The following is a 9,371-nucleotide window of genomic DNA, read 5'->3' as shown; positions in this document are numbered from 1 at the left end:
TGGCAGAATGTCCCGGCAAGGCAGGGGGATGCAAGGTCACGTAGCAAGAGGAGCAGTGCTGATGGAACCACGATGGCAGGGCAGGGCTGACCCAGCTCTTGCTGGGCGGCAGAGAAGCTCAGAATTCCAGGGCAAGCAGATGATGGCAGATTTCCCAAGACTGGACTGCAGTGAAAATCCTCCAGCAGGAGCAGCAACCCAGCCGTGCCTTCTCCCCAAACGCTGAAAACCAGAGAGACAGGCTGCCTGAAGCTCTGTCCTTTTTTCTGCCCCAAAACCCCACCCACCCCCCTCCGAGCTTCGACCATCCCTTTGTTTTGTTAAATAGTCTTAAGTACGACTTTTAGTCTCCTTGGTAACTTATGGGGAAAAAATTCTTTAGATTAAAAAAGAACAAAACCTAACCCCCAACAGGCTTTCCAAGGGACAATGAGAGAGACTGGAGCTCCTGTCTCTTTGAACCCTAGCCAAATGCATCTTAAATTACAAACTTAGACTAGTGTGGTCCTGCTCTTGATGAGAGTTTAAAGAGAATGTAAAACACAATGACACTGATCGTCTGTTTAATTACCATAGAAACCAGATAATTGGATACAGAGGATTAAAACAAAAACTGAGTATTTGATAATACAAAAATTTGAGGCAATAAAAACAGCTGTGCAAAATTGCTGTGTTATCAGTGATTCTTGATCATTTTCATAGCTGAAAACGACCCAGAGATTTAACTAGTCCTGGAAAATGTTTCTCCTGGGTTGTAGTATAGGATGTGCACAAATTATTCTATCACCATCTTAATGAACTGATGAATCCAATTGTTGGAGCAGTGCTCTTCCCAGGCCCCCCTGCCTCTGGAGTGCCTTCTGTTAATGGCCCATCAAATGCCTTGCTGCATGACTCATAGGTAACTCCCTCTGGGAGGTATCTCTCTTTAATGGGCCATCAAGGACCCCCTGTATGACTCATCATCCCATTGTGAGATGCTCTGCCCAGGGGGAGGAACCAAGCATTCTCACCTGGATATAAGCTGGGATTTGGGACACTACAGGCAGCCCTTACCCACTGGATTCCCAGAGGACCAAAGGTACCAGACCTTTCTACAGGATCACTGCTTCAGGAAGATCACCTCAACTAGACTGCTTCCATCACCCTGCTCAGGTTGTATTCTGACTCTGTCAGTGGTCTTTTTGTATTATTGCATTTATTTTATTTTACCTTTTTTCCCTTTTCTTCTCATTAAGTTGTATTTCTGACTTGGAGCCTCTCAAACAACTACACATCCAAATGGGCAATTGGCCTTGACAGCAGGAACAGTAAAGCTCTAAAATACCTTTTCCTGGGTAGGCTGTGGAATCTCTGCAATCTGAGATTTTAATGGAAGTCTGTGGGCATGGTACAGGTCTGGCATAGACGAGGGTTGGAGGTGCAGGGGATAAGAGCAGTGCAAAGCTCTCGGTTCATACACTGTCCTGTGACCCTCTCACATCCAGACCTCCAAGGGAGTCCGAGCTGCTCTGGAGCAAACACTGTGCTGGCAAAGCTCTGGAGCATGGCCTTGGGGCTCACAGCCATGTGTTTCCTTTTTCATCCCTTCTTTTAAAATAGCACTTGTGGTAATAATATCTGTGGGCACAATGGCAGTGTGGCCCACATCTGCAGTTAGTACAAACTTCCTGACACTGCCCAGTGCAAGGCACTCTCCATACTTCCATTTCAAATTTTTGGGAGTACTTCAGCCTTCACAGTGAATGCATCCTATACCTTAAATGTACTTTTTTGTTGTGCAAGAATGAGCAAAGTGACAGTAGAACTTCATATGAATGTAGGATAAGTGTATACAAACCACTTCTTAACTGTGTGTGTATGTGCACTGGGATGATACAGTTTGGAGTGGTTGCTCTCTTACCCAATTACTGTGGCAGGAATCTTAAACCTTTATCTGAATTTTTGCCAGAGATGGAATCTTACCTTGTTTAAACTGGGTTCTTTGCTTTTATTTTTCCTAAAACAACATTCCAGCAGAGAAGAAAGCAACCAGGGCTGATGCTGCCAAGCTTTTCATACCCTGGGTAGATGTGCAGGTTGCTTGGCACACATGCAAGACCCAGTTTTACTCTGCTGGCCAAAAGAAATTCCATATTCCTGTGCAAAAACTCGCATCAGGCTCTGCCTGCCAGTGAAGAGCATTTCAGAGGCTTGAGACAGGGGGAGGAAAAAATTCCCTCCCAAACCATACACTAAAATTAGGCTGATGCTGTGCAAACAGCTTTACGGTGAACTCCCTTCTGGCAGGCAGCCATGCAGCTGCCTGAGAGTTTTAAGCCCAAATACCTCTCCAAAACAGAAAGTCACTGAAGTTAAGCACAGTTAGCAATGCTTTTAATCTTACCATTCCTTGCTGTGTTTCAGCTTCTTCCACTGTGCAGGCAGCTTATTGTTCTAGGTTTAAGTTCATAACTGGGCAGAAACACCAAAAAATGTGGTGGTTTCACATTTGCCAAATTCAGTGTAGTGGTTTGAGTGTTTTTTCTGCTATGAGATAGAATTAGGAGGAAGAGTCAAAACACGTTCAAATTAAAGGTAAACAGATAGTTTTATTAACATACACTAAGAAGAAGAAAATAAGAAAAAAAACCAAAAGTAACTTCCAAAAACTCTTCCCTCCCCTCCCAAGTATTAATTTTCTTACAAACAACATAGGGAGATGTCCTGGGTTGGAGTTTAGGATGTATTCTATCACCATCTTCAGATAATGGCCCATCAATGCCTTGTGCATGACTCAGAGATAACTCCCTGAGAGAGTTATCAAGGCCCATCAAGGCCCTCTTCCATGACTCATCATCCCATTGTGAGATGCTCCGCCCATGGGGAGGAGCCAAGCATTCTCACCTGGATATAAGCTGGGATTTGGGACAGTAGAGGCAGCCTTCACCCACTGGATTCCCAGAGGACAGGAGCTACCAGACCTTTCTACGAGATTTCTGCTTCAGGAAGACCACCTCGTCTGGACTGTTTCCATCACTCTGATCAGGTTGTATTCTTACTCTGTCAGTGGTTTTTTCTTTTTGTATTTATTTTATTTTATTCTATTTTATCTTCCTTTTCTTCTCATTAAATTTTATTTCTGACTTAGAGCCTCTTACTTGGTTTGTTTTTCAAAACCACAACAGGAGACAAAAACAACTGTAATTTTAGTCAGTTATACCATTTTAAAAATAATCTTTCATGAGTTTTTTAGGGAGATGAGTCTCTCTTAGATTACCTTGGAATTTTTTTCCTTCACTGACAACCTAAAACAGTTCTCTTGGGGGTTGTAACTGTTACACAAACAGCCGTTTGAGGAAAACCTGTTTTCTATAAAAATCTCCTCCCATCAGCAGTTTCCCAAGCTGCTTATGTGTCATGTGAATTCAGGCATATTGGGGTGTCACCTTTTAAAGATGAATAACTTCAGAGACAAAGGATTTTTCATCTCAAGGAACTGAGATATCTTCTCACTTCTTTACTGGTGCAGAGGGCTTCTCATTTCTCTCTGTTCATGCATCTTACAGGACCACAAGAATCACAGATTCTAATACAATATTACTCAGTCCATCACAAACATCTTTGCTCAAAAATCCACAAATAAACAGTCATCTCCCCAAATGCATATTTTTTTTTCCCATGATTTAAAGGATAATCTACATATAGAGTTCATTACCATGGCTTGCTAAGAGAGATTCAGCTTAAACTAGCAAACTCTTCAAATCCCTCCTCCCAAAAAGTCTTTTCATTCTCTCTCTCTCTGACTGTCATGCTGGGGCTTCTCTATGTTCACTCTGTCTTTTTCTCCTCTCTCTCTTTCAGTAAACCTTGAAAGCTTCATATTGCCAAGAAAGAGTTAAAAGATCTGGGCCGGGAGGGGGCATGTGCTCATCCCCCTCCCCTGGCCTCGGAATCACTGAGCCCGCACCTTTGTCAGGCCAGGTCGTCCCGGCCCTCCCTCCTATAATTAGAGAGCTGGGACTGCCCCTCTCACCTCCTGCGAGGTCGAAAGTGATAGTATAGGGTTAATGACTTCTGCAGCCGCAAAGCTGGGGAATAGAACCTCAGCTTCACTGCAACCAGGATGTTGCTTTCATGCTATTGTTTTAACCAAATCAAGTATAACTTTGCCTAGGTAATCAGGAGGGAGGGAGGATTAGGACGATTTGTACTTAGGCCTATGTATCTTAGAAATAAAGCTATTCTCTACTAGGTTGGGTGAAACTGTACCTAATCATCATATGATAGATGATATAATTGTAACGATTGTTTGTAGCTGAATGTGATTATTACCTTAAGTAAGAATCATAAGAAACACAAGGGAAGATCTTTACCAAAATTCATACTTGGGTGTATACAATAAAACAATGGGAGGGCTCAATTATTAACATAGAGTTGTATAACAAAAGTATATAATACTGTACACATTTTGAGCCCTTGTTGGAGTTGGATTTGGGTCTGTACCCCGACTCCCAGAGCTCTTCAATAAAGCAGCTCATAATCATTCCGTAAATATTTGTTTTCCACACTAACAAAAGTAAAAGGAAGTCACCAGGCTTCCCAGGCTGTCTGACCTGGAGGTGTATACCTGTATTGAATTAGCCAATCTGGCCATCAATCTTGCAGGTCAGTTTTTACCATCTGTGCTAAACCAACACACTTATTCAGGATCTAAGGTCAGGAAATTTTTTAACCTGAACCATGGCTGAGACTGGTGCTGTCAGTCCCTGGAGTCTGCAAAGCTCAAAGCAGGGAGGAAGCCTCTGATCTAAAACTGGAATGCTCAGGTGACTCTTTCCTGCAGAGTTGGAAGTGCAGTAGCTGGGCTGCAAAAGGTTTTAAAAGTCTCCAAAATTCTGTTAACCAAACATCCTTAAATCCCACTGTGGTGATATTGAATTATTAAAAATATGGATATTGATCTAATACCAATATCCAATTATGACGGACAAAGACTCTCTAACAGTTTAAAGTTAGAAAGTGTATGTTTATTACAACGCTGGGCAGCATGCGGGATAGCTTCCAAATACACACGCGCAATTTACAGATGATCAAAGGGTGTTTTTACATACAGGAGAATTGAATATCCAAAACACAAATGCATATTCATAACTCTAGTCTATCCCATTCCCTGCTTTGTATGGTAATTAGCCAAAAAGCTATTAAGCATGTGTAATTTGTTCTTTGAAACGGTTCAGTGGTCCTTCTTATGAGGAGGGGTTTCAAAATGATGAAGTAAGATGCATCCTCTTCGCTTTGACTTTTTAACCTTTTAGTATTGCATAACAAGTGAATCTTGTATTTCCAGGACTGTTTTGATTTATGATTATATTGTATTCTTGGAGTCTGTTGATTAGTCAGAAAACACAAACATAAGTTGTCAGGCCTCATGATTCATCAGTTCCTTAAATCCAGCTCCTGTTAACAAAGGGAAGTTTATCTATCTTACCTCAGCAATATCTAGTTTAACTAAAGTCCTTAATTCTTCAAAATTAATGTCTCAATATGAAATTGGAAAGTTCGTTCCTTAAATAAGACTACTTTAAAAAGAATAAACACAAGACTCTGGGCAATTGGATTGAATGACAGTAGTGATCCATTCAGGCACTGAAGCCTATGAGCTATTCGAGTTTTTTGTATTTTCCAGTGTTTTTACTGCTTATTAGTGCCAATATTTTCCCCTAAAATAAATCACAGCACATTCTTCTGTACATTTTGACTATGAAGACTGATGTTTCAGTTTCAGTATCAATCTTCCTTCATTTCAATAGTTGCGGATTGCTTTGACATAACAAGATTCACATTTTCCTTTATCACAAGTTTTTAGGAAGAACATTGTAGTGGTTCGAAAGCAAAATGAGTGAGGCTCCAAGTCAGAAATACAACTTAATGAGAAGAAAAGGGAAAAAAAGGAAAATAAAATAAATGCAATAATACAAAAAGACCACTGACAGAGTCAGAATACAACCTGAGCAGGGTGATGGAAGCAGTCTAGGTGAGGTGATCTTCCTGAAGCAGTGATCCTGTAGAAAGGTCTGGTACCTTTGGTCCTCTGGGAATCCAGTGGGTAAGGGCTGCCTGTAGTGTTCCAAATCCCAGCTTATATCCAGGTGAGAATGCTTGGTTCCTCCCCCTGGGCAGAGCATCTCACAATGGGATGATGAGTCATACAGGGGGTCCTTGATGGCCCATTAAAGAGAGAGAGCTCCTGGAGGGAGTTACCTATGAGTCATGCACAAGGCATTTGATGGGCCATTAACAGAAGGCACCCCAGAGGGAGGGGGGCCTGGGAAGAGCACTGCTCCAACAATTGGATTCATCAGCTCATTAAGATGGTGATAGAATACTTTGTGCACATCCTATACTACAACCCAGGACAGGTTGTCTCAGCTCAGAATCTCCTGCTGTAATAGAATCTATTTTACTTGTCCTACCCGCAGCAGTGGGAGAAAGCGTTTATTTCCTTCTTTGCACCTACCTCTAACTGATTTGAAAACATCTCTCCCATCACCTCGAAACCAGCCCAGTCATCCATCCTGTCACCCCTCTCATTGCTTTTCTCCAGTCATCTCCAGCTGATCCCCATTTTCCAGGAAGTGCAGTGCCCACAGCTTGATACCATGTTCCAAGAAAGGCCTTCTGCTGCCACATGAGGAAGAGGGACCATGCCATGTATCTCACAGATTACATTCCTGTTCATACATCCCATAACAACATTGGGGTTTTTTTCAGGAACAGGATGTTGAATTATGTTCAGCTGGTGACTGGCTATAACCCCAGGAGAACTCTTCTGCACAACTGCTACCATAGCAGCCTATCCTGTCCCATCCTGTATTTGTTCAGCTGATCATGGCTTCTGCTGAAGTCTACAAACGCGCATTTGTTAAATCCATTGCTGGTCTTACTGCATCACATGCTAACTCTTTTGAATTTGTCAAGTTCACTTTCAGTTGTATTTGTCTTCCGTTCAGTCAGTAGTTAGCTCAAGTCTGGTGCTTGCTACAATTTAATCAGCATATGCCATCCAAGTTGTTAATGCAAATATCAAGTATTCTCAAATCAAAGAACTGCAGAGAATCCCCCTCGATACATCCCTGCAGTGTGAATTTTTAATAATTCCTGAGTAGGGTTTTCCAAACTGTTTTTATCTCCTCACTTTTAAATTTGTCAGACCATATTTCCCTGCTATCTTATGTAAAGTCATTAGAGTCACTTAAAATAAAGCTGTGCTCACTGCTTCTCTGCTCAAGGAGCTTGTTAACTTGGTGCAGATTAACAAAATGTGATCTTTCTTTTAGACACTCACTGATAAGCTTCCCTTTTCCATTAATTTTCCAGTTTAAACCATTGACCCTGAGTTCTGAGCAGGCAGAAGGAAGCAGAGACAAGCTGAGTCTTCAGAGGTTACAGCAACCCCTTTCTCTCTAATGCTGGGAAGTAATTTACCATATGGGGTGCCCGACTTAGGCACAAGGACAACTACAGTTGTTGTGCTTGTGCTGCAATCCCTTACACAGGGCAGAGCAAGCAGAGCATGTCTAAGTGAGGACCTGACAGCCCTCAAAGCATTCACTGCTCTGTTCTGACATCATGCTACACAAGGACAATGAAAGTCTTTTCCTCCTGTGCCTATGCGTCTCCCCTCCACTGCTAGATGTGTCCAGCCATTCCAGTGAGAAATCACATCCATGAATAAGAGAAGGCTATTCCACAATATCCTGCATTTGCCTCAAAGATCTCAGGTGACTGGAGTAAAACACAAAAAAATCCAGCAAATAAAGTAAACATGCATCCAGTAATAATTTCCATGGCATCTGAAGCCATGTGATGAAACTACTCCCAACATCAACTTTGGCAATAGAAGTTTTAAATAGCCTTTTCAAGAAACCTTTGCAAAGATGGCTGTGGATTGCAGCATCAATAATTACACTCTGGAGTTGTCCTGTGCAGAGCCAGGAGCTGGACTCAATGATCCTTGTGGGTCCCTTCCAGCTCAGGATATTCTATGATTCTCTGACTTCATCAACAAGACCTGATCATCTGGCAACTCTTAATTGAACATGATGCTCAACAATTTTTTCCTGACACCTAAGTCTGTGCAGACAGGATATGATTGTTCTCAGGTCCCAGTAATTACCGACTGTGCTCATTAAATCAACTCTTTGTTTAAGGTGATGACATAATTATAAAATCTTCATCAACAGGGCAATAGTGCCCTTTCTCCTATGGAATTTTCCCAGCATATTTCTTGATTCTTTAAAATCGCTGACAGGTATCACTGTGTTGAGAGTTAGATTTGTTTCTTTTTTACTTATAGATTTTTTCCCATAAGTTGCTAGGAGACTAACTGCTGAGTACTTGTGGGTGCTTGACCAAAACAAAGAGATGGCCAAAAGTCGGGAGAGGAGTATAGCATTGGGCTACACTTCTTTTGTCTCTGTGAGTTTCCCTCAGAGGGGGAAGACACGCAAGTTTTGGGAGCAGCTACGCCTCTCTTGCTCTCATTGGAAGGAGGACGGCCAGGCTGTTGCTTGCTGCGGGAAGAATTCACTGTCATCACCAAGTCCAGACCTAAGAAATCTACCACCATCTGCTCATGTGCCCAGGAATTCTGAGCTCACCGCCTCCTGCCCTGCTGGAGCTGGGCCGGCCCTGTCCTGCCACCGCCACTTCTTTGGCATTGCTTTGAGGCTTTTTACTACACTGTAGCCCCACACTGCCCTGCCTTGCTGGGACATCCTGCAGTTCCAGCTACCACTGTGGAGCTTCTGAAATATCTCATCCACCAGCATGGGATTTTCCACAGTTCCAGCTTGGTGCTCTTGAAGTCCTGCAGGGGCACTGAGATCAGATGACCCCGGGCTTTGTGAAGCAAAGCCCCTTGAGGTTCCTGGTTCTGTTTTGTTGTTAATGCTGTAGTTGTTGTTTTGTTTGCCTTATTATAAATACTAGTAAAGAACTGTTATTTCTATCCCCATACTGTGGTAAATATATACTATATAAAATTTGTGTATTATTGTATCAAAAGTTTAGACTATTAAAAGGCACTCGAGGGTGTCTCCGGGATTCAAAAGCCTATTGTACAAGCTGTGAAACCTCAAAAATTCGCAACATAATAGCAGGGCTGGACTGGAGATGGCCCATTCATCAAGGATGGGCTCCCGCACTTCACAGTTGCTCAACATCTGATATCAATCTTGGTGGAAGATCTTGAGGATGATCAAATCAACACCCCAAAGGAGAAATCCGGGAAAACTCTTGAATCATCTCTTCATGCTTACGGGAACTCTTTCAAAGCCTCGCTTGGAAATAAAAAAATACATGAATATCTGGACTTTCAATGGACTTAG

Source organism: Sylvia atricapilla, chromosome W (assembly GCF_009819655.1).
Source record: "Sylvia atricapilla isolate bSylAtr1 chromosome W, bSylAtr1.pri, whole genome shotgun sequence".
Lineage (NCBI taxonomy): Eukaryota > Metazoa > Chordata > Aves > Passeriformes > Sylviidae > Sylvia > Sylvia atricapilla.
This window is presented reverse-complemented; position numbering follows the sequence as displayed.